Here is a 25213-nt window from a genome sequence, read left to right on the forward strand (position 1 = left end):
CCGATCAGAGATCGGGTGGCCGAGTTCGCGTTCCCACAGCTGCCTGACCCTGCCATCATGGGCATGCTTAAAGGCCATGCTGGCACGGTAAAGTATCGAGATCAGGTGCTTACCATTGGGGTCCGTAAATAAAAGAGTGAGAGGGGTGAAATCCTAGGTGCTAATGGGTATGAGGGGAAGCATGAGCGAAGTGTGTTGATGAGCCGCCGGAAGACAAATTTGTCCAATTGTGTGGCATGAGCAAAGGCGGGGGAGAGAACATGACCGTTCGGGAATAGATGCCCGAATGTACAGAGGGCATGAGAGATGAAAGCACTGTGTACCAACTTTTTCGAGGTAAGCAGCAGCTAGGAGTTAGGAAAAAGGGTGAGGGATTCACCAGATGTCTATGAGAGAGTGGTCAGCAAGTATGGCGCGAAGAGCCCTCAGCGCCTGAGGTACTGCAGAGGACTTGGCAGTGCTGTATCTGGTGCTCTGGCAGCGGAAAGCTATGTAGGACCTGAATCCCCCTCCCCCCGAAGAGATGCAGTAAGGTGTTGCTGCCAAGCTACACGCAGTCCAGCGACCCATCCTGCAAGCAGAGGGAGATATGCGATACGTGGCCACCCGCAGCCTAAGCATACCAGCGGTGTAGTGGAGGGCACTGTACATTGCTGGATTGTCCTGCAGCTTCAACAACATGAGAGCGAGCCCTGTGGGTGCAACGGAGCGAGTGGATGCTGCTAAGGGCACCATAACGAATCAGCGGCGACATCGAGGCCCTTGGCAGTGTGACATCGGCCCAGAGAAGCATAAAATGGAGCGCCACCCATAGACACATCAATAATAAATTACAGCAAAGCCACTCACCCTTACCTCCTGTGCTGTCCCACTGCATCATTGCTGGCAGTGCAAGCCTGGCGGGTGTGTGGATATGCGTGAACTGTTGCTACAGGCACTGTGACAACGCATTGCAGCCTTGTGGCCTCACGGCTCCGGCCTAGCACAGTTTGAGATGAAGCGACCCGGCTGCAAGGCAACACAGCGCCGCGGCTGATGTGATCTGGTAGGTGACACTCTGCGACTATAACGATTCAAGTGACCTGCAAAAGCCATGCGATCAGCAGACTTGTTTGCTGACTCCTGATACAGCTGAGCTTATTCAGACACAAGATTATCCACCGGCCACGAGTGAGGTTGGGGTTGCCGAACGGCAGTTGTTGTGAAACCACCAGCTTAACTGAATAACTGTAGGTGAATTACAAGCACACAAGCGGATATATTTGATATATCAGGATTATGCAGGCTGGGTAAGGTGGTATGGCGGCTGCAGTGCTGTTCCTTCCTGGCACCTGACTACAATGCACAACGAGTAATCGCCTTGTGGATTGAAGTGCTCAGTGCTGGCACGCATTTGCTATGGTAAGAAATGGTGGTGGAGAGGCTGGGAGCACATACTATGAACTGATTGGGGCCATTTGCAACGTTTAACTGCCACTCCAACCCGGCTACGACACTACTTGCCGCCATTCGTCAGCTACGGGAGGTGGCACACTATACCACGGACGCAGTAATTACTCTTCCACAGTAGCTCAGACACCGGTTAGAGGTGGGCTACACCGCATGGTCCTGGTGAATGTCACCTGCATAGTGGTTCGAACTATATACAGGTCCGCGACGCATGCTAATGCAACAGCGCACATCTTCCATTTAAAATTCCTGACTGTGCGGTGAGCTAACAGGAACGTTCTGCGACTCAGACGACGCTAATCCGGCAAACACGTGGGAGGATCTGACCGCGTAACAACACAAGAACCATGGGCAAAATAGATAAACAGCAGGCTAAGCTTAACTTTGAATCCCGGCGGCTCACAAAATCCCAAACACCAGCTACCTCAGATACTGAATTGGAAATGTAGGCAGGTGCCAGTAGCAAACTAGAACGCATGATGCTCAGTATGCAGCACAGTTTGCAATCCATTGATAGAAAGATCATTATCCTTAATCTGCGGATGGATAAAATGGCTCGTGGTTATCTGAAGCGAACTTCGAATCTCTGCTACTGAAGACCAGATGGAGGTTGTTAGTGCATCGTGCTCTAGTACGGAAAAACTCTTGGCGGTGATACAGGTTAAGAATGAAGATCTTGAAGGCAGATCACGTTGCAACAATTTGCGGATCACTTGAGTGCTTGAGTCAACTAATACGAGCACAATGGAGCTGTATGTTGAGAACATGCTCAAGGACAAGCTAGGGGCGGAACACTTTTCAGCCATGTTGGTTGTGGAGCGCGCTCACAGATCCTTGGCGCCCAAGCCTGTGCCCGGTGCTCCGCCACGCCCCTTCATTGCCAGGCTACTCAATTATCGTGACCGTGATATAGCGCTTTGTCTGGCCTGGGGAAAAGGTGCTACCACTTATCAAGGCATGCACGATGCGCTATTCCCTGATTTCACGGTGGATGTACAGCAAGCACAACGAGAATTTCATCCTGTGAAGAAGAAGTTGCAGGCTTGAAAATTCAATATGCAATGCTGTATCCTGCACGGCTACGAATACAACATGCGGGCAAGGCTAAGATCTTCACAACGCCAAAGGATTGCATTCGGTACGCGCGTCAGATTGAGCGGCAAGAATCGTCAAGAACAGCTGCCGACGACGCATACACCGAGGACTGAGCACGTGAGCTACATAGTGATGTGCGGTTGGGGGCAGTGCCCAGAATATGAATTGCTACACATGAGAGACTGACTGCTAACATTGCAATGTCTATTTTGTGTGGTCAATGCTTAATGTGCTGCTGAAAATGCGCTAATAGGTTTTATAATATGTTCATCACATGTGTGGTTATAAGGGTTATGCTGTTGATGCACTCATACTGTTGCCTTCTTGGAGTATTCAAAATCGCATAGCTCTCATGTTGAGCTGTACGCTGTTAGACACAGTCTTCATGGGTGGGGTGTTTCCTATACCTACCTTGACCCCCCTTGCTAATAAACGGGGGACCAGCGGCTATTGGCGACCCCCAAGAGGGTATACCCAAAATTGGTTCAAGATTAATTTTGGGCACCACTCAAGGTGTTATTCTTAGATAAGAGACATGCTGTGGCATGAATGTGATTTCGTTTTTCAAATGGGGATCCTTAGCATAATTGGGATGCAGAAGTGGGTGGGGGGCAGTTGGGGAACTATATGCATATGAAACTGAGTTGGCAACAACACAATGGTTGCTATTGGCACATATAAGATCGGGCAACACTAGATAACACTCTAGCACATTAGACAGTGAACGGAACAGCAGAAATTAAGAATAATGTAATATCATGATTAATATGGAATGTTAGAGGCCTCAATAACCCTAAGAAAACATGACAAGTATTAGCCTATTTATATCGACATAATGTCCAAGTGGCACTGCTGCAAGAAACTCATCTCACAAAACACGCAGCATCCGCAGTGGCAACTAGATGGGCGGGAATGCATTTGGCTTCATCTTACTCCTCCTATGCGAGGGTGGTAATGATATTGATTAAAAAAGGCGTCCCCTTTAAAACCATGCCTGTGGAAGAAGATGAATTGGGGTGATTTCTACTGCTGCAGGGTATATTGTGTGGTACACGAGTGACAATTGCAAACATCTATGGGCCTAACACAGATGACCCTGTATTTTATGAGACGCTATGGGGTAAAATACACAAGTTGTCTCCATCCGCAGTTATATGTGGGGGAGGGGGGGGGGGGTTTAATGTTGTATTGGTGCCTAAAAAGATTGCCTGCCCTCAGCAGAGTTCACACTAAAAAAAGCAGCGCTCTCTGTAACTAGTGGTATAAGGGACTTAGGATTGTTGGACATTTGGAGAATGCGGCACCCTGGCTTGAAAGAGGCTACATGCCATTCTTATGTGCATCAGTCCTGGTCGCGCCTTGACTTTTGGCTGGCTACGAATGATGTGAATACATGGACCACTACTGTCCAGCATTTACCTAAACCTTGTCAGATGGCTCCCCAGTTTTGCTCAGCATGTCCGTACCCATGCGCACACCCCTGCAGTTTCAATGCCGGCTACAGTCTTCCTCCTTACCTGATCAGGTTTTTCGTGAAGGGGAGGGACGCTATCTCAGACTACTTTCTGCACAACAGAGGGTCAGTGCAGAGTGTGGGGACGATCTGGAAAGCATTAAAAATTACAATACGGGGAGCATGCATAGGGCTACAAGCAGGGGTTTATAAGTCACTACGTTGTACCATGAGAAAGCTGGAACAAGAATTAGGGCGCCTGGAGCATGAGTATGAAACTGCAGCAGATGCCGCTATCCTAGCAAATATTACAATTAAGGTTACAGAGTATAATGATGTGGTAGACCGGGAAGTGCGTCACATGTCGTGCAGATGGACAGCCAAGCAGTATGGTAAAAGGGGTAGACCTGGGAAGGTATTAGCCAACAGAATTGCAGAGCTATGAGGTAAAAATCATATAGTTAAAGCCATCGCAGAGGATGACAATATACATTATGACACAAAAGGTGTCCTTAACACGTTCGTGCAGTATTACCAGACAATGTATACAAGCAGAAGGTCGGCGGGGGAGGCAGAAATAGCACAATACCTGGATGATATAGCACTTGTGTGGCTCTCACGAGGGCAGCAATATTTTCTAATGCATCAAGTAACAATAGACGAAATTCAGGATGCCATCACTACGCTGCCTAATGGGAAAGCTGCAGGCACAGATGGCTTACCGGCAGCATTTTATAAGGCATACATTGACTTATTGGAACGCTGTCTTCATGAGATGTATATGGAAGCGTACGAAGAACAACGTCTTCCGGCCACCCTACGGGAAGCGTTGATCATAACATTGCTAAAACCTGGAAAGGCGCCAGACAGTTGTGATTCGTATAGGCCCGATCATTGATTAATACAGATATTAAAATTTTGGCAAAAGTGCTGGCTACCCGACTGCGTGTGCTACTCCCTGTTGTAGTACTGAGAATCCCGAACTCGTGTAACAATTCTGGACTCGAGAATAAAACCTTGTCGTATCATGACGAGTTTGGTATCAAAAGACCGAGAATGATGAGTACATTATGCACAAGCATTTTCGTCGCATTCGAGTGATGGTTTCACCTCGAAATCGTCACTTGTACCTTATTTATTTTATTTATTTATTTATTTATTTATTTATTGAAAGTTTTGTATAGCGCGAACAAGACCCGTGGGTATCAGAGCGCTTCACATAGAATTAGGATAAATATTAACAAGATGGTAACCATTAAACAACATATAGATATGAGGTAGATAATTAAATGGCTATAGTTAGTGCTTAGGTAACTACATTCCACTCAAGTTAGTCGATTATAATACAAGTTAACTTTACAGCATGAGGTTATGTCATTTGTCCTTTTCGTCGTACCTATGAGGTAGCGGTTATATAGTTTCAGGATGTGAGATAGCTGTATGAGTTCATTTTGACATGAGGTAGCAATTGGTATACATTTTAGTTACAAAAGGAAAGTCGTCAGTTTCAACCCATCATTTATCTTTCATCTAATTCACGTCAGTCCTTCCCTTTCTGATGACGTAATTATTTTGTTTGAGGATAGAATTCGATCCCATAGTGAAACATAACCTTGTCTATATAAGGTATTTACTCATTAAGAAGCTCTTCACTTCTCGCTTAAATGTTGAGGTATTAGGAATCTTCCTAATGCTTGGAGGGAGTGAGTTCCAGATTCTGGGGGCAGCTCCTGTGAACGCTCTGTCATAAGTTTTTTTCTTTCTGAATATGGCTGGACGCAGCACCAATTCTTTGGCACTCCTAGCCGGTCTGTTGCCTCCTGATAACTCAATTTTCTTGACTAGGTATCCAGGAGTCTTGTGGTGGAGTGCTCTGTGGGTGATACATGCTATCTTTAGTTGAATTCTGGCCTCATAGGGTAGCCAATTTAATACTTTCAGGTGAGTAGATATGTGGTCAAATTTCCTTGATCCGGTGATGAGTCTCGCCGCAGCGTTGAGGCAAGCTTTTAGTGGTGCTGTGGATGTTTTTGGTAAACCTGCTAAGGTAGTGCAACCATATTCAATCCTAGAGATGACTAAAGATTGGATTGCCAGTTTCAGATCTGCTTCAGAAATGAATGGTTTCAATTTTCTTAGGTAGTTCAGGTGGAAGCGGGCGCTTTTTGCCATTGAATTAATGTGAGCTTTCATGTCAAGATTCTCGTCTAGAGTAATTCCTAGCGACTTAGCTGAGTTGACTAGAGTCGGGGTGCAGTTGAGCGCGGTCACCAACTTGGTCCATTCCTTTATTTCCGTAACGCACCTTGGTGGAGAGATTAGTAAGAACTCTGTTTTTTGAGCATTTAGCTTCAGATGATTGGTAATTAACCATTGCAGTGCCCTTTTTAAAGTTTCATTCATTAGCTCAATGTCTTCAAGGGAGGCGATCTTTATATATATTTGCGTGTCATCCGCATACATATGATAAGATATCTGTGAGTTTCTGAGAATTGTTGTAAGAGGTTCGACATACAAGTTAAACAGATCAGGGGATAATGTTGATCCTCGTGGGACTCCGATTGAGTTAGGGCATGATGGTGAAAATGATTGATTGACCAGGAATCGTTGTGTTCTGTTCCGTAGGAAAGATTCGAACCATTTCAGCACATGATTTACTGTGTCAAATGCCGATGACAGGTCCAGGAGAATTAGCAAGCATGCTTGATTTCGATCAAGAGCCTGTAGCGCGTCATCAACAATATGGAGGATCGCTGTTTCCGTACTATGCCCTGATCTAAATCCTGATTGGCATTCATCTAGTAGGGAGAACTTAGTGATGTGTTGGCTCAGTTGGCCCTGCACGCATTTCTCAATTAGTTTGGCCAGTAGAGGGATGTTGGTCACTGGTCGAAAGTTATTCGGGTCTGTGGCATCTGCAGTCGGTTTTTTGATCAATGGAACAACTTGACCAGTTTTTAGGCAGTCTGGGAGGATCCCTTGTGATAAAGATGCATTTATTATTTTGGTCCAGATTGGCACCACGATATGGTTGATTTCTCTTAAGCATTTCGCGGGTAGGGGATCTTGGTAGTGGTTGTTAGGTTTGATTTTCGAGAGCGTTTTGGCGATCGTGTTCTGATCATATAATTCGAATGTGTCCCAGTTTGCCTTGTTTTTTGTTTTGCTACACACTGTAGTCGAGTTGGGATCGTCCGTAGTCGATGGTTGGATGGGGAGGTCATTAGCTGCGCTTAAGAGTTCTGTTTCAAGCGCTTTGGCTTTTTTCGTGAAAAATGTAGAAAGTTCCTCGCTACTTAGAGATGTTTTTACGTTTTCATGAGCTGTTTTGGTTAGTTTGTTTGATTGTTGTTTCAGGATTTCAAAGAGTTTCCGTGGTCTATTTTTGGCCTTATCCAGTTCCGATCTTATGAATTCCTTTTTGGAGTTGATGATCTTTTTGTTATATTGGTTTCTAATTTTTCTGAGGGCTTTCAGCTCAGGGGATGATGGGTGTTGTCTCCATTTTCTTTCGGCCATTCTTAGTTTGCGCCTATCTTCGTTCAGTGATCCGTCATACCATGGATTTTTCGTCTTCTCCGTTATTCTTTTTAGTTTTAATGGCAAGGTGTTGTTGACGATATTCCTGATTGAGGTTATATAATGCTCTGTCAGCTCATTTGCATTCTGTAAGTTGCTAGGTGGCTTTAAGTCTCTCTCACAACTTTCTACTAGTAGCTCAATATTAGCCTCTCTTGTGTCTCGAATCCATTTTTTGAAATTGGCAGGTTGGAAAGTCTTGCCCTTTTTCAGTATAGGTATCCGAAAAGTTATTGCACAGTGATCCGACCAGTCACATGGGGCTATTGAGAGGATTGATGTATTTTTGTTATCTGAAATAATCCAGTCAAGTGTTGCTCCTTTAGAGTCTGTAGGTTGCGTGCATGCTTGGTTGAGATTTAGCTCAGCAAGGAAATCCTTAAGCGTGTTGACTAGTTTGTCGTTGCAGTCATCCCAATGTAAGTTGAAATCTCCTAAGAATATGTTATTGGCATTCGTGTTAGAGTTAGTCGTAATGATCTCCATTAACTGTTCTATGAACTTCGGGTTCTCTCCTGGTGGGTGGTAAAACGCATGTAGATTGCATCTTTGATTCGTTGCTGATTTTATATTGAGGCCTAAGTATTCGCAAGATTCTAGAGGGACAGATTGAATTTGGTTGACCTCTATCTCTGATCGGTGAATGCAGGCAATTCCTCCTCCTGACTTTCTTGGTCTATCAAGTCTCACAATGTTATATTCAGGTGGTACTAAGAGATCCATGGTTGGAGATGATGATTCCGATAGCCACGTTTCTGTAAGGATTGCCAGATCAATTTCCTTATTGATGATGAGGTCTGCTATGTCTGACGCATGTTTGGTAGCCGATCGACAGTTGAGTAGGAGGCAAGTCAGTTGTTTCCCAGAGTTATTACTGTTCAGGGTTTCGTATTCGGAATTAAGCTGGACTTGTTGTAGGTTGTTATGGTTAAGTTTCCTATCCTTCTTTCTTGATGTTCTATTAGGATCGATCGGAACTGTTTTGATGTTCTCCTCTTCCGCATGATCTGGCGATTCATAAGTTCGGAGTAAGGCAAGGGCTTCCTCCTTCGACAGGGCCTTCGTCCTATTTGGTCGGTTGATCCTATTGGCTAGTGACATGTCTATCTCGTTGCTCTTTCTATGTATAGAGTGTACAAGACCTTGAATATTCGTGATCTTAGAATGGGTGCTTGCTGTCATTTCCAATATTTCTTCCATCGCTTGTAAAGTGCTAATTGTGACTTGAGTCATGTTGCAGACTAGTTTCTGAAGATCATTAATAGCCTTCTGGTTCCTGGTTGATTTCTTAGGGATGGTTAGCCTGTGTGTCCGGGGGTTGTATGTCGCTTTTCTCTGTTTTTGATCTTTTCTTAGTGCCTCAGTCATTTTCTTTATATCCTCTGTTTGGTCGTCCGTTCCGTTCCTTCTTGAGATGTTGTGTGGGTTATCTGAGTTTTGTGTAGCTAGGAGTGTTTTTGTGGGTGAGGTTCTACCTGGCTTTAGTATAGTATTAGAGGTAGGTAGGGCGCGGTTGATATCTCTTATCTTATCTGTTTCTTGATTTACATTGAGTGATTCACTCGGCACCACTGTATGTTCTGCGTGGGAAGGCTCAGTGTTTGGAAGCGGTGTCGACTCTTCCCTTTGGGGCTGGTCTTGTTCTTTATTCTCATGTCTCGTAGATCTCTCTGTCCATTCTGTCTTATTTTTCGATATAGTCGCTCCTGTTTCGGTTTTCTCTCCGGGTTTAGTAGCTGGCTCCAGGCAGCCTCCCGTTCGATTGGCGTCTCTGATATCAATATTATCAGGAGTGAATTCTGGTGGGGTCGTGTGTAGTTGGTGTCTTAAGCCCTCTAGTGATTCTTTTATGGTAGGGAATATCTTGTCAAACTTCATAAGTTCGCTGTTCGCTGCCTGTATCAACACTATTCCAGTTTTATATATGGTGATGCATAATTCTGCTCGGCATCTTCTTGATGGTGAGGTCATTATTTTTGTGCCATGTGGGATGTTTTTCGTACCTTTTATGTTGAGCATTCTTGTGAAGGCACTGCGCCATTTAGCCGTTTTATTAGTGTAAAATATCAAGTCATTAGTTATAGTACCTTTATCTGAATTAAAGTATGAGTCGGCGAACAGTGTGTCCACGTTTTTCTTCAGGGTATTATGTTTAAACTTTTTGGCTTCGTTTTTAGATAACTTAGATGGATATTTTATGACCTGGGCGTTTGAGCCATCTCGGTGTCTATCGCCCATATTTGCTTCGCAATAAAGGTCTTATGGTGACTCTTCTCTGTTAGTCTCTTAAATGTTCCAAGGATTAAGGTTAAATAGTCAAATGCATAGAAATCTTATTAAGTAATATTCTTCTATGATAATGATATATCCAGGTTTCTCTATTAAGTGATCTCCTTCTATGTCAGTGATAGATTACAGTTTCTCTTCCAGTTGATTTCTTGGGACCTTGTTAGTTGTGGTTTCAGGTAGCAGTACTTATATTGGTCCTTATTGTGTTGTAATGGTTTAAAAAACTGGATATTACAAAATGTCCGCTGTTTTGGTACTTTGCTATGTACAGGGGACTTTTTCTCTTTCCACTCATTCGTTTAGTCCATTTTCCCTTTCTTGCCTCAGATTAGAATCTGTTGTAGGCTCCTTTCTCACTGTTTGGTGCCTATTTGTCCTCTTTCCATTTCCTGCCTCTTGGTTGTTTACTTTCTGCAGCAGAAGAGGATGGACTAAGTGTCTCAAGCGGCCGCCATTTTAGAGTCAGGCGCGCCGCTTCGAATGCTGCCACGATAGCTTTATTTCGGTTATATTTCTTTCCCCCATCCACCCCGCTATGCCTCTCACCCGCGGGCTCTCACCGCATCCCAATCTCGTCGTCGCTCTTCCTCCTCCGCTCCCGCTCCTCGCCCCAAGCCCCCAGCCGCGCCAGCAGTGTTCTCTCTCCGCTCCTCGGCCAGCCCCGGTCTCCGGTCTCCGGTCTCAGCGGTGGGCTGCAACCACCATCGGCGCCAGGGACTCTCGACGACCAGCGCCGCAGCACTTCCACGAAGCCTCCAGGGACATCCAGCCGTCAGGGCAACGTGGACAGAGCCTCCCTCCCTTCATGAAGACCACCACAGCGCGGGGATCAGCCGGTGCCTGGATGTCACCTTCCCTCTCGTGCCCCTCGGACAGAAAACACCGCAGTCGATCTTCTGGGCAGTCCTGGTGGTCCGGTCCAGTGGGGAGCAATCGCGCTGGACTCTCGTTTCTCGCCTCCAGGTATATCGTCGATGATTCAAGCTCGATTCACATCGCTCCTTGTGTCAATGGGGGGGGGGTAGAAGATGCGTTTTGTCAAGGTTTAACAGGGATTTAAACTAAATGTTAGTTATCCCTAACCCAGGAGCTCTCACAGTGAGCTCCTATGGTGCGGCCATCTTGCTTACCTTGAACCCTTGGCTTCCATTTTGTATATGGCAGCCATTTTGTGTGTTGCCCTTCACATAGGTTTAATTCAACATCGAAAGGACACGTACTCCTTGATTGACTTCCCCGTGACCTGGGCAGGTTGGAACCATCGCCCCAGGCCAAACCCGTTTGGTCAGTTCATCTCCCAGTGGCCGGTCGAGATAGCATCTAGGCGCAACCGGCCATAAAACCCTTTCATCACTCACGCACCCTGCCAAATCTTGCCCACACCTGGCCCCACTCTTTTTCTCTGACTTGTTTTATGATGGGGACGTGCTCGTTTTATTGGGGGAACACCGATATCTGATGGAAATGCCGGACCTTGGCGGGCAATTCATTATGGGTTGGACAACCGAAATGTGAGCTTGTCATCATAACTCTGTTACTTATTTGTGTTCGAGATATGTGAATAGTATCCTGAAAATCTAGGAATGTTTGCCTGAAGCTTATTATTTTGCATAAAAAGAGAAGCCTGACTTCGTGAATTGCGGCAATCTCCTGAGAACATACTTCCTGTGTGTTGTACTTCTAGGACGCCTGTTACCTTGGTTGCAGCCAATAAAATCGATCTTTGACTTCACCTAGAAGACTCTGAGTTTCTGTGGTCTGAATCAGGAAGAACTCAAGGTCTTTGGGTGTACCCTGGCACCGCTGGGTTACCGGATCAGTACCGGTTCTGAAAACCCAGTACCTCAGTTGGCGCCCAACGTTTGGGGCGATTCCAGCGGTACCGGTCCAGCCTGAGGTTCGTGAGGAGCTTCGTGTGGAAATTCTGGAGGACGGCCAACCACTTCAACGACCCCTGCATGTCGACGTGGTCCGAAGGTCTTTACTGCGAGGTTCCCCGCTTCCCGACGGCTACGAAGGACTGCTGCCCTGGCTATCGCCCTGATTTGGACCCTTGAAGTTTGGTAGAGCGAAACACTAAGACAAGTCTTCTAGTGACGTCATCGATATTTCAGTTAAGTATAAGTGGAGCGTCTCCCAGTCCTTAGTTGGTTCTTAGTTTTGGGTATCCTTTGGGATTAAATTTGGAACTTGCAAGTGCCAAAACCGAAGGACTCGTGTATTCACGAGAAATATCGTAATCGATAATCCTTTGAAGTTTGGAGCTAGACTAGAGAGCGAAAATGCCTGGTCTTAGACTTAGAAACCTCTTTTGTCTTGGTTGTAATAATAGGGACTCCCGATTGGAGGACTCGTGTCCGGTTCCTCCGGTTGGAACTCCAACTTATGAATTGTATGTGAAACTTGGAGTAGGTCCCATCACATATAATGAAGTGTGGAACACGGTAGTTTTGACACTGAAATCCTAGATAACCTTGAGGTGAAACTTTTCAAAAAGAAAGCCCGGCCGGCGATGTTTGACTCTTTCCGCCTATGGCGTAAGGAAGCCAAACAAAAGGAAATTAAATTAGAGAAGAAAAATAAGAGAGATAGGGGTATTTCAATAATGCAAGCTGCTATGCAGTATAAAGACAATGAAGAAGAACAGATGAGTGAGCAGTTGCACAGGCAACGTAAAATGGTGATAGATAAATGCTATCCAGTTTTGCCGACTCTTAAGCAAGATGCAGCAAAAGAGCTGGGAAAAGATCCGTTAATATCGCATTTGTTAAGTTCGCCACCCCCCTATGCACAAAATGCCACGGCACCTCCGCAACCTTTAGTTGCGCAACCTATAATTGCATTGCCTCCTGCTCCTCTACAGCACCCACCAGCTACTCTTCAGCTGGCCCATACTCCTCTGGTGCAGCCTCCTCAAGACTCACCGATCACATCTGCTCCGCCTATGCCTCCTACGACTTTGCCTAGTGTACCTTCTACTTCTAATGCTCCCCCTGCTATTTTCTCTGCTCCTACCTCATCTCAGCCTATTTTTCCGCCCGTTCTTCCGTCAGTTTCTCCTTCCGTTCGACAAAGAACGGCCAACACTGTTACTAATCTTTTCTCACCTTATCTCGGGTCGCCTAACACGACCCCTAACACAGAACGAAGACAGTTGCGAAGTCAACTGCCTGACTATCAAGAGAGAGATTTACTGAATCGTTTAGCACGTAAATGGGTTATGGACACTGTAAGATATGATGTAGAGTCTGTCATGGAAGTCTTCCGTCAGTGGGAAGCACCGAAGCAGAGATACGTTTTTGAACAAATGTGTGTTTTTCTCTGTGAGGATGTGGAAGACAATGATCAGGAATGCAACCCGCCCGAATTGTGTCATGCGCGGTTCGATTTTGCAGAGGGCATGATTGTAGGTCCCGATGTCAAGAAAGCGGTTGAAATATTGTTGTCGTATCGGAGTAAGGAAAGCACTTCTGGGTCACTATCTGAGCATGGTACATCAAGTAGGAAAAGATCGCGACAGTACCCCATGAGAGAAGTTCCACCACAGTGGAGGGAAGGAGACCTGACAGCTAACCCACCTATTCAGCCTCATTTTCAGCGAGTATGCGTACATGTGCCATGGAAACGAGCTGAAGTTTTGGCCCTTAAACAGACATTGCCAGATCCGCGTAAAAATCCTGCAGGATATTACAAAGAGTTGTCACAGACTGCTGGTTCATGTATTATGAATTTAGCCGACATAGACATGTTATTTGGGAACGTTGTTCCACAGCCTTTATGGGGAAAAATTAGACCTACAGATCATGATCAGGAATTAGGTGACTCATGGGCTAATATCGTTGCTGCCGATGCCCTACAAACTGGTGGTGCTAAACCCGAGCCTTTAGTAGCAGAACTCCCTGGTAGGATAATTGCTTACATGAAAACGATAATGCCTGCGATACGTGTAAATTGGGACAAGTTGTCTGCATGTAAGCAGAAGAAAGACGAAACGGTGTCTGACTTTTTCACCAGGTTTGAAGAAACGTTTGTTGACCACAGTGGTCAAGATATGAGCACAGAAGGTGGTCAGCGATTGTTCGTCGATAAATTCGTGCACAATCTACTTCCAGAATTGTGTAAAAAGTTAAAGGATTCAGAGAGTTCATGGGCTGTTTCTTCTTCAGCACAGATATTGGCCACTGCCCAATATTACGAAATTCGAGACAAAGACGAGAAAGATAGAGCAGACAAGAAAACTAAAGAGTTGAAAACGAAGGTTTTGTTACAGCAAGCCTATCCGCCACGTGGTGGTGGTAGCCAGAATAACGGTGGTCAGAATAACTATCAGAATAATTATCAGCAGCCTCACCAGTATCAGAGGAACTCACAAAGAGCCGAGTATAATTAGCCACGTGTCACTGTAGGTACCAACCAGTGTTCATATTGCAAGGAAGAAGGTCATTTTAAGTATAGTTGCCCAATCCTGTTACAACGTGCGAATGGTGTTTCAAACACAAGAGGTAGAGGCGTTCAGCAAGCGCCTAGAGGTAGAGGACGTGGAGACCTCCCCCAGAACACCCAGTCTCTTCCACCACAAAGTTCTATGAATAGGTTTGATCAGCAGAATAACGCATCTGGTAGGACGGCTCAGTACTATGCTGATGATTACTATACAGAAGGTGAAAATTGGGAAAGTAACGATTGCTAGGACAGCCATGGACAAAGAGAGGGAGTTGTTTCAGTTCCAGTAGATCAGAATGGACCATACGTTGAGGTAATCACATCAGGTGTGTCAGAACCTTTTCTGTTGGATGCTGGTGCTACTAAGAGTTCTATTATGCACTCCAAACTCCCTGGCGCACCTTTGTCTGGCGAAATGAATGTTTCTTTAGGTTTTTCTGGCGCCCCTGTTAGGAACCCGATTTCTGACCCTTTGTCTCTTTCTGTTGGTCCCTGTGAATTAGAAGCACCCCTTATTCTGACAACAGGTTGTGGTGAAAATTTGTTGGGATTAGATCTGTTAAAAAGATTGTATGCAACTTTGTACTGTTCTCCTTCAGGAGTACAACTTACTTTAGGTAAGAAAGTGGTTTCCTCCATGTATTTGTCAAGGGATTAAATTCCAACAGAATTGTCGCTTCTTCCTGATATCCTTTGGGCTACTGGTCCTAATGATGTGGGTCTTTTAGAAATACCACCATATGTGGTAACATTAAAAGCCAATGTTAAAATGCCACGAATTCCCCAATACCGAATTTCTAGTGAGGGTGAAAAAGCTTTGCTAGCGATCGTTCACAATCTAATTGAAAAAGATGTCAAGAGGCAACGTTTGCAATAGTCCTGTTCTGCCGGTTTTGAAACGAACTGACCCTTCTCAGCCACCTGTGTACAGATTCGTGATTGATCTGAGAGAGGTGAATAAAATAGTCGTTCCACAATTTCCAGTTGTCCCCGACATTACTGCCCTACTGACTATGATTCCAGCTTCTGCAACGTGGTTTTCAGTGATTGACGTGAAGAATGCTTTCTTCAGCATCCCCATTGCTGAGGAGAGCAGGGATATTTTTGGCTTCACTTTAGGAGGACGAAGCTTCCGTTTTAAACGCGCTGCCCAGGGCAACTGTGAAAGTCCATCAATATACAGTCAAGCTCTAAAGACACAGCTTGATACGATTGTTTTACCTGATGGAGCCACTCTTGTACAGTACGTAGATGATTTACTTGTTGCTGCAGATACTGAGGAAATATGTAGGAAAGCCACATTGTCATTGTTGCGCCATCTATGTGATTTGCATCACAAGGTGTCACTTTCCAAACTACAATACTGTCGACAGGAAGTGACCTACTTAGGTCATCTCTTGTCGAAAGAGGGAAGGAAATTGACCCCAGAGAGAATTCAGGCAATAGCGAAATTGAGTGTGCCAAGAACACAGAGAGAAGTGCTTGCTTTCTTGGGTATTACATCGTACTGTAGACAGTGGATTCCAAATTTTTCGTTATTGGCCAAACCTTTGGTGGCATTAACGTGTAAAGGTACACCCAATCCCGTTCCTTGGTCTGAAGAGTGCCAGAAAAGTTTTTCTGAACTACGTGATGCATTATGTTCGGCTCCTGTGTTAGGTACCCCAACTACAGTAAGCCTTTTACATTGTATGTGCATGAGAAACAAGGTTGTGCATTATCAGTACTGACACAGTTGTTTGGAAACAAACAGCGTCCATGTGCATATTTTTCGTCGACCTTGGATCCGGTAGCTAAAGCATTGCTAAGTTGTTTAAGAGCTACAGCAGCAGCAGCTGTTTCTATTCGACAGTCTGCTGGTCTAGTAATGAATAATATGCTGGTCGTTATGGTCCCACATGCAGTAGACATATTGTTAAACAGAACCAGGACACAGCACTTAACTAGTGCTCAATTGTCCGGTTACGAATTGACCTTGCTAGCGAGTCATGTGCACATAAAAAGATGTGGCACATTAAACCCAGCCACGTTGTTGCCAATTGTAGAAGAATTAGATGTTTCAGAACAGCATGATTGTTTCCTTAAGACAGAAGAAGAAACGAAAGGGAGAGTAGATCTCAATGATACTCCTCTTGCTGAATGTGATGGTACATTGTGGGTGGATGGTTCATGTTTCAAGCTCCCGAATGGTGACACAACTGCAGCATATGCTGTCACGACACTGCATACGATTGTTGAAACTGCACGTATTCCACATAATTCAGCTCAAGCAGCAGAGTTAATTGCACTTACGAGAGCATGTGTGTTGTCAAAAGGAATGAAAGTAACTGTCTATGCCGACAGCCAGTATGCATTTGATGTGGCTCACAGTTTTGGACGATTGTGGAAAGAACGTGGATTCCTGACTTCGCATGGAGCTAAGATTCAGCATGGTCAGTTGGTGAATGAGCTTCTTGAATCACTGACCTTACCTCTGCAAGTGGCGATTGTGAAATGTAGTGCTCACAAGAAGGTGACTGATGACGTTGGTCGTGGAAATGAATTTGCTGACGAAATTGCGAAAGAAACTGCGAAGAATGTGATGAGCCGAATGTATGTTGCAGGACCTGCAAGATGGGTTGGTGATGTGGGAATGTGTGAAGACACGATAGAGAGTGTGAAGTCTATTCAAGCGGAGGCTACAGAGAGAGAGTTGAGCATGTGGAGAGAAAGTACGGGTAGGATGGATGCAAATGGTTGTTGGATTGAATTGTCAGAGCATCAGAGATGGTTGTTACCCGATGCGTATGTGCTTGCAGTAGTTACAATGGCTCATGGAATGGCTCATATCAGCGTGAAAGGGATTTGCAAGTTGTTGGCTCCAGTATGGCAAAATTCAGGGATTCCCAAGTGTGCAGAGAATGTCGTCAAGAATTGCATGGTGTGTCTGCAACACAATCCTGGTAGGGGAACCCCAACTCCAGCTGGTCATTTTGCGCCTCCCACGTATCCGTTCGAGGTTTTGCAGCTAGATTTCATCCACATGGAGAGGTGCAACAATTTAAAATACGTGCTAGTTGTTGTTTGTGCCTTCTCAAGATGGGTGGAAGCATACCCCCTAAAAGACAATACTGCCTTGTCCACAGCTAAAGCCCTTGTAAAAGAGTTCTTCCCTAGATTCGGAATGCCTAGAATGATCTGGAGTGATAACGGGAGTGAATTTGTGGGTCGTGTGATGAAGAATGTATGCGAAGGGCTAGGTATTCGGCAGAAGTTCCACGCTGCAAATCACCCCCAATCAGCTGGATTAGTAGAATGTTACAATGGCACGCTTAAGTTAAAACTAACTAGCCAAAATCCAAGCGAGCACAGGTCTTAAATGGCCTGATGCTCTACCCTTAGCACTCCTATCCACCAGAATGACTGTGCATTCGCGAGTGAAACTTAGCCCCTACGAAATAATCTTTGGCCGCCCGGCCAACATATGGGGAGTGCCTAGGCCCAAAAAGTTTAGCGAACTAGAACACCCTGTGTTACTTGATTACCTGTATGAATTGACGGCTAAATTGCGTGTTTTGCATCAACAGGTCAACGACACCCTGCCTCCGGTCTCTGAAACTCCAGGCCACGCCATCAGCCCTGGATCCTGGGTCCTCGTGAGGAATTTTCAGAGGACGAAAAACGACCAGCCCAGGTGGACCGGACCGCACCTCGTCCTTCTCTCCACAAGATCAGCGGTCCGAGTGGAGGGGAGGAAGCACTGGATCCACGGGGTCCACTGTAAAAGGATCCCTCTTCCTCTGCCTTATGACCAGTGGGTCCAGGAAGGTGTCGCTGACTCAGAGACTGGCACCGTGCCGAAATTTCTGCCTTTCAGTGATGCACGAGTGAAAGGAACTAACTCTGAACGTGAAAACGAGAACATTCTGCAAGAAGCTGTGCCACCGTCAAAGCGGTTGAACACTTTGGAGCCTGAACTCTTGTTTCAGGATCACACAGTACCTGGATGAAAGCGTTATAATTTGAGACCAAGACCTATGGACAAATAAAAGATTCCTTTTTCCAAGACCTATGGACAAATAAAAGATTCCTTTTTCCCTCTAAGTACTATTTTTGAAAGCGCAGCTCTCCCATTAGAAGAAACTTGCTTATTTTTGTTTTTTTGAACCGCCATCCGGGTTCCGCTGCTAGGGCTGCGGTTGACTAAAAGTCTTTGGGGTGCAGCTGACGACGTTAGGTCGGTAGTTCTGGTTGGTCCAAGTGAGTTGCCCTGGACTGACAGAAGCATCCCTTTGCAGAATCAACCTCCCACCGCGGGCAGCACTCTAGAGAGGATGGAGTTTTCTGAAATGGAGAGACCTGCCAAACAAACGAACTCTAAACACAATTTATGTAGAGTGATGACAAAGAAAAGTTTTTTAATATTGTGCATTTTCATGATATTCAGTGTGATGATATTTTTAATAGGATATGTTTTATTCTCCTTTCGTGTAACATTCGCACCACCTACATCCCCTACACCTCCTCCTCCTACAGTTTCCTCTCATTCTTTTCACCCCCTTCCTGACCATGAATCCAATAGAAGATCCGAGTTCATTAATAACTCCTTTGTTCAGCTCCTGCACCAGCACCAGCTAGTAATGAACACAACTAACTGTTGGGTTTGCGGCCTTATGCCTCACACTACTGATAAAGGTATCCCTTATCTAGTCCTGCCTTTCAGTCATAACGGCTCTGTGTGGGCATACAGAACAATATTCATATATGCACGAGAAGTCCAACCCCTACGTTCTGTAAAAGACAACCTCAAGACTAGCGCCCTAGTCAAAGGTATAGTTGACATGATTAAGGAAGTAATTTCTTATGAAGATACTCCAGATGATGAGATATTTGCATATGTAGGTTGGAACGTGACCGGATATGGAGCTACTTTAAGTGAGAAACAGCAAGCGAAGAGGTCTTCCCCGATCTGGATAGTACCCCATCAGGGCAGCCTGTGTCTGCAAGGTATTGGCAAGAATCCCAGAGCTCAGTTAGGGAAAGGTGTCTGTACAGAGACATATGTTTTTGGGTCTCAGACTTCCCCTGCGTTTTTAGCTGCTAAGGGTACTTATTTCATCTGTCATGATAGAGCCTATACATGGTTGCCCCCTGACTTCTCGGGCTCATGTTTTGTTTCCTTCCTGTTGCCTCCCACCTACACAGCAGCGGCAGATTACCACAGGACAAGGATAGCTAGAGGTGTCTTGACTAAAGAAGACACTGCAGGTCAAGAATTTGGGGACTTTGCAAGAGGTGTTCTGCCGTTCTGTAGACCCATGGTTAACAGCAGGAACATAAGGCAATTGACAAGGGTAGTTGAGTCCACCGTGATTGAAACTGCTGGTGCCCTTAGTAACTTGACTGCTGAGCTCCAGTCGGATCGTCTTATGACCCTTCAGAACAGGGTTGCTTTAGATGTCATACTTGCAGACCGCGGTGGGGTATGTAGATTGATCCAATCGAGCTGCTGCGTTTTCATCCCAGATAACGCTCCAACAGTGTACCAGGCCATCTCCAAACTGCATAAGATTTCCGAATCTATTCATGTGGATAAAGGAGATTGGTCATTAATGGGGTGGTTCTGGGAACTGATATCCGGCTGGGGATGGAAAATTCTGATGGTCATTGGGATGGTCTTAGCCATCCTTTTCCTGTTCTGTCTGTGCGTGCAGTGTGCTCCTGCAATATGTGGCCTCTGTGTCAGATCATGTGTAAGGAAACCTGTATCAAGAGACGAGCTAAGTACTAGGATGATGTTACAGCAACATCTCAATGACTTTAAGAATATCGACCTGGACTCTGATTAGCATAAGATTAGGTTAAATTGCCTATGTAAGGGCAAAAGGAGGGTTTGTAGTACTGAAAATCCCGAACTCGTGTAACAATTCTGGACTCGAGAATAAAACTTCGTCGTATCATGACGAGTTTGGTATCAAAAGACCGAGAATGACGAGTACATTATGCACAAGCATTTTCGTCGCATTCGAGTGATGGGTTCACCTCGAAATCGTCACTTGTACCTTGAACCCTTGGCTTCCATTTTGTATATGGCAGCCATTTTGTGTGTTGCCCTTCACATAGGTTTAATTCAACATCGAAAGGACACGTACTCCTTGATTGACTTCCCCGTGACCTGGGCAGGTTGGAACCATCGCCCCAGGCCAAACCCGTTTGGTCAGTCCCTCTCCCAGTGGCTGGTCGAGATAGCATCTAGGCGCAACCGGCCATAAAACCCTTTCATCACACACGCACCCTGCCGAATCTTGCCCACACCTGGCCCCACTCTTTTTCTCTGACTTGTTTTATGATGGGGACGTGCTCGTTTTATTGGGGGAACACCGATATCTGATGGAAATGCCGGACCTTGCCGGGCAATTCATTATGGGTTGGACAACCGAAATGTGAGCTTGTCATCATAACTCTGTTACTTATTTGTGTTCGAGATATGTGAATAGTATCCTGATAATCTAGGAATGTTTGCCTGAAGCTTATTATTTTGCATAAAAAGAGAAGCCTGACTTTGTGAATTGCGGCAGTCTCCTGAGAACATACTTCCTGTGTGTTGTACTTCTAGGACGCTTGTTACCTTGGTTGCAGCCAATAAAATCGATCTTTGACTTCACCTAGAAGACTCTGAGTTTCTGTGGTCTGAATCAGGAAGAACTCGAGGTCTTTGGGTGTACCCTGGCACCGCTGGGTTACCGGATCAGTACCGGTTCTGAAAACCCAGTACCTCACTGTAATGGTTCTTCCTGACCAATCAGGGGTTGTATCTACCCAAGCTACGTCGAATAACTTAAGTACGTTATTTGAAGTGCTGCAAGTGTTGGAACCGACTTTGCCTGCGATGGCGGTCCTACTGGACGCCGCTAAGGCCTTTGATTCTATTTCCTGGACATATATGTTTACAGTCTTACACCGCATGGGGGTGCCCTTTATTTATACAAACTGGATTCAACTATTATACACGGACCCTACAGAGCGCATGAGGGTCAATGGACAGACATCAGGTGCATTTATGATACAATGTGGTACACAGCAGGGGTGCCTGCTGTCGCCCCTATTATTTGCAGTTGTGTTAGAACCATTGGCATGCATCTTAAGACAGCGGTATGCATGGGCAGCACTGCGCTTTTATCAGCGACCTCTAGCAGTTTCCATGTATACAGATGACATGGTGCTCTATGTTTGTGACCCCGAAACCTATTTAGAACAACTTATCAGAGAATATATACGGTTTGAATGGTATTTCGGGCTAAGAATAAACTGGGCCAATCTGACTTGCTCACCATGAATGTTGATTGATATCTTTTCCTGCAGTGTTACACTCTGCTAAATGTGTTTTTATATTTTACTGCTGTCATACTGTTATCTGCTCTTATAACATTGTTCATTGAAGATTGATGTAATGTGCTGATCTCGATAATTGTGATCTATAAGCCTTCACAAATGCTGATACCCTTTTTGGTTGTAAATGTTATGAAAATGCATTAATAAAATAAAAATAAATAAATAAATAAATAGGATAAAACCTGCTTTCTCTTACGGGGATTATTTAACCCTCGTATATTCCATGTGAAACGTGTGAGGTCTACATGTCGCTGAGTATGGCCAGCCATTTAAACTGTTGATCAGAAAGTGGGATGTAGAATCCAACCAGGAGGGGGGAGACTCAATATATGGGTACAGGCCTACCTTTAGCTGTTTTCAGAGAGAAAATGGAAAAGCACAGACACTCACATTCAAACAAGTCCAGATCCCCCACCCCACAGCGAGCCAAAGGATATTGGCGAATCCCAAATATGCCAACATAATAAACTCAAATCCCAACATGGTACTCGGTGTACTTCGGCGGGGGTGGGGGGGGTCTGGGTTGAGGAACGCCAAAAAGGACCAATGGCCCTTTGAAAAATGCGTCATAGAAATTTTATAGGAAAAAGCTACGCAGGCATAAAGATCTATGAGGGGGTTAAGGAAAAATCAAGGAGAAGAGGAGAGAGACCAGCATTTACAATATGAGTCGGCTAGACCTCAGCCAGGGTGGAATAGGTCTGCACTTGATGGCATGTCCAGGTCCGGAGAGGTGCGTTCATAGGGGGTGCTTGGTCATGGAAATCCACTGGATGTCTGCTACTTACAAAAGGATGTTTCCTCCGCCGGAGTATCAAAGAATCTGGCTTTGTCATTGACCATGACTTGGAGTCTGGTCAGGTAGAGAATACTGTATTTGAAACTATATTTGTGCAGGATTTGCTTGGGGATCATTAAACTTTCTCTGGGCCTCCTGAACAGTCAGCGTAAAGTCAGGGTATATGGAGTTGATGGTATTTTGATATAGCAGGGGCGCCTTCTCACAGGCTAGGTGCAGTGCAGTGCCTGGATCCCTGTAATTGAGTAGTCATCCACTTATAGGGCAGGAGTGAGTGCTGGTGGGAGACCAGGGGCCCAAGGACTTTTGCGCCTGCTCCACAGCGAATGTGGATGTAAACTGCTCCGATCAAAAAAGTTTGGTGAGCAGGGATTCCACAAACAGTGCAGGGGGGCCCATGTTCGTCATTTCCTCAGTGCCCGTTATCCGAATGTTGTTGCGTGGTGACCTTGCCTCCAAGTCTTCATTTTTGCTGGCAACAGCTTTGAGGAGGTGCTCAGTTTTCTCCAGGAAGTGGGCTGTAGTGCACAAGGTATCTTTTACCCCCAACACTCGCTTCTCCACTGCATCCAGGCACTGACCATCTTGGTACTCACTCATACAATCCAGACGTGAGACCAGAGCATTGAGACGGGTGTCCATGGTGCCAAATACTGCCCACCACTCCGCCATGATGTTCGCAGAACCATCAAGTGGGTCTAAGGGGGTGCGTAGGGTTGCAGGGATCTTTCGTATCCGTATGTTTTGGAGGGCTTGAAAGTAAATCTGTGTTGTTTAGGGTCCTTGCGACCCATGTTTAAGCTGTAGGGGTACTTGGGGGGAGTCTGGGAAGGCCAGGTGGCAATAGGATGGGGAGGTAGTAAGGGCCAAACCACGAACTGCACAAGAGGAGTCGGCCAGTAGAGCTGGCAGGGCAGGGGGCCTAGGCAGCGAGTAGTGGACTGTCAGTTGTCAAATGGAGGCTGTGGGGGCTCGACCAGATGCCCCCACCACCCACCCCAGACAATCACCAAAAAGGAAGGTGGGGAGCTCCACATGTGCAATCCGGGACCAGGAAATGAGGAGGCCACAAGCAGTGGCGAGAATGGCTGTGGGTCTCACTGTTCAGTTAGCACAGGCCCGACAACTAGGAGGGAGGGAGAAGCTGACAGCAGTGTTGTGTGGGGGGTGTCATGGAGGCAGGGGAACTCCCAACTTACTGGCAATGCAGCATGTGATACAGTGGCGAATGTCAGGAAGGGACAATGAGGTTTCCAGCCTCACCCCAAGCACGCTCACCATAATGTCCCAGGTCTGGACCAGGCCTCGGCAGCAGTCACTTGCAACCAGGAGAAAGGAAGGTGAGAAGCGAATGGCACCAATCCACAGACCGCTGAGACAGCTGCAGTCCCTCCATTGATGTCGGGGCGAGGTGGGGCCCAACTGATCACCCGAAGTGCTGGAAAATAGTGGGCCCCAACAGTCCCAAACCGGGCTCACCTAAACAACTTCGGTGTGGCTCACCAGGCCTCGTGGCATTGTGTCAGACATGTCCTGGTCAAAGCTGCAGTGTGGCAGCGAGGTGAGACCCAACCGCTTGCCCTAAGTGCTGGAAGACGATGAGCCGGGTAGTCCCAGAACGGGCTCACCCAACCCCCTCCGCAGCAGCCCACCAGGATACGTGGCACAGCATCTGACCTGTCCAGGTCACAGCTGCGGTGCTCAGCCAGCACCACCAGCGGACGGCACACAGGTCTCCATCGGCCTGGCACAGTGAAAAGGGGAGTGTGGGGCACGGCAGGTCTCACCCATGGCCCCTGTTGCCACAGGGCCTCTGAGGAATCCGGGGCCCTGGCTGTTCCCGGGCAGTGGTGGCATAGCTCGGTTGGGTAGGTCTTAGCAGTGTCTTCCATGCTGTTTCAGCAGCATCAGTGGGGCTGGGGAGTGCTCTCCTGCACCCCTGCAGTCAATAAGGGACTGATGCGGCCTGCGTAGTCGTTAGGATCAGAGCTTCAAAGCCGCAAGGCTATGTTGGTCAGCGGCTAAGCCATGCCCCCTGTTTTGCTGTCCTTGGTGACAGAGGGCAGAGGATGCCGAACATAGGTCTTTGCCTAACAATCTTAGACTTGTTGGCTTACCAAAGATGTTGGAGCAGAGAGGCCTGGTGAGGGTGCTGGAGGACTGGTTCAGAATATGGGTACCTGAAAACAAATGGTCCCCCTTTTTTGTTATCAAAGGCCTCCACCTAGGGCATCCCAGTGGCCTGGGATCCTGAAGCTGATCAATTTAAGAGACCGGGATGTGATATTACAAGAGGCTCACACCCATCCTGACCTGCAGTTCGGCAATTCGAAGATTTTCCTATTCCCTGATTACACTATGGTGGTGCAGCAATGACAGTGCTCCTTTGCAGAAGTAAAGCAGAAACTCTGTGCATTGAACCTACGCTATATGCCTCTGTTCCCCGCCTACTTCAAGGTCTTTTTCCAGTCCGCACTCTCTTCTTTGACACACCGCATCAGGCTTATGGACTGGGTCGCTCTTCCGCAGTCGCTGGAACATTATTGTTTGGATTCAGATGCTAGAACAGATTCTCAAGTAGGACATGCTTCCCTGAGAAATGACTTTGCTCGATTTTATCAACTGAACGTTCCTCTGTCTTTCCCAACGCTCTTTGATGGGGATGGGCTTGCTACTCTTATTCAGTGATTATGACTATCAATGAAGATCTCCTTAAGGGGAAGAAAAGGATTCTT

At 46.2% G+C, this 25213-nt stretch overlaps 1 protein-coding gene across 4 annotated transcripts in view; it reads left to right on the forward strand.

The window, feature by feature from the left end:
• Nucleotides 1–25213, forward strand: part of BMP7 (bone morphogenetic protein 7) — a 1264568-nt gene that overhangs the window by 533197 nt on the left and 706158 nt on the right. The gene's annotated exons all lie outside the window — the stretch shown is intronic.

This window comes from Lissotriton helveticus, chromosome 7, assembly GCF_964261635.1.
Source record: "Lissotriton helveticus chromosome 7, aLisHel1.1, whole genome shotgun sequence".
NCBI lineage: Eukaryota > Metazoa > Chordata > Amphibia > Caudata > Salamandridae > Lissotriton > Lissotriton helveticus.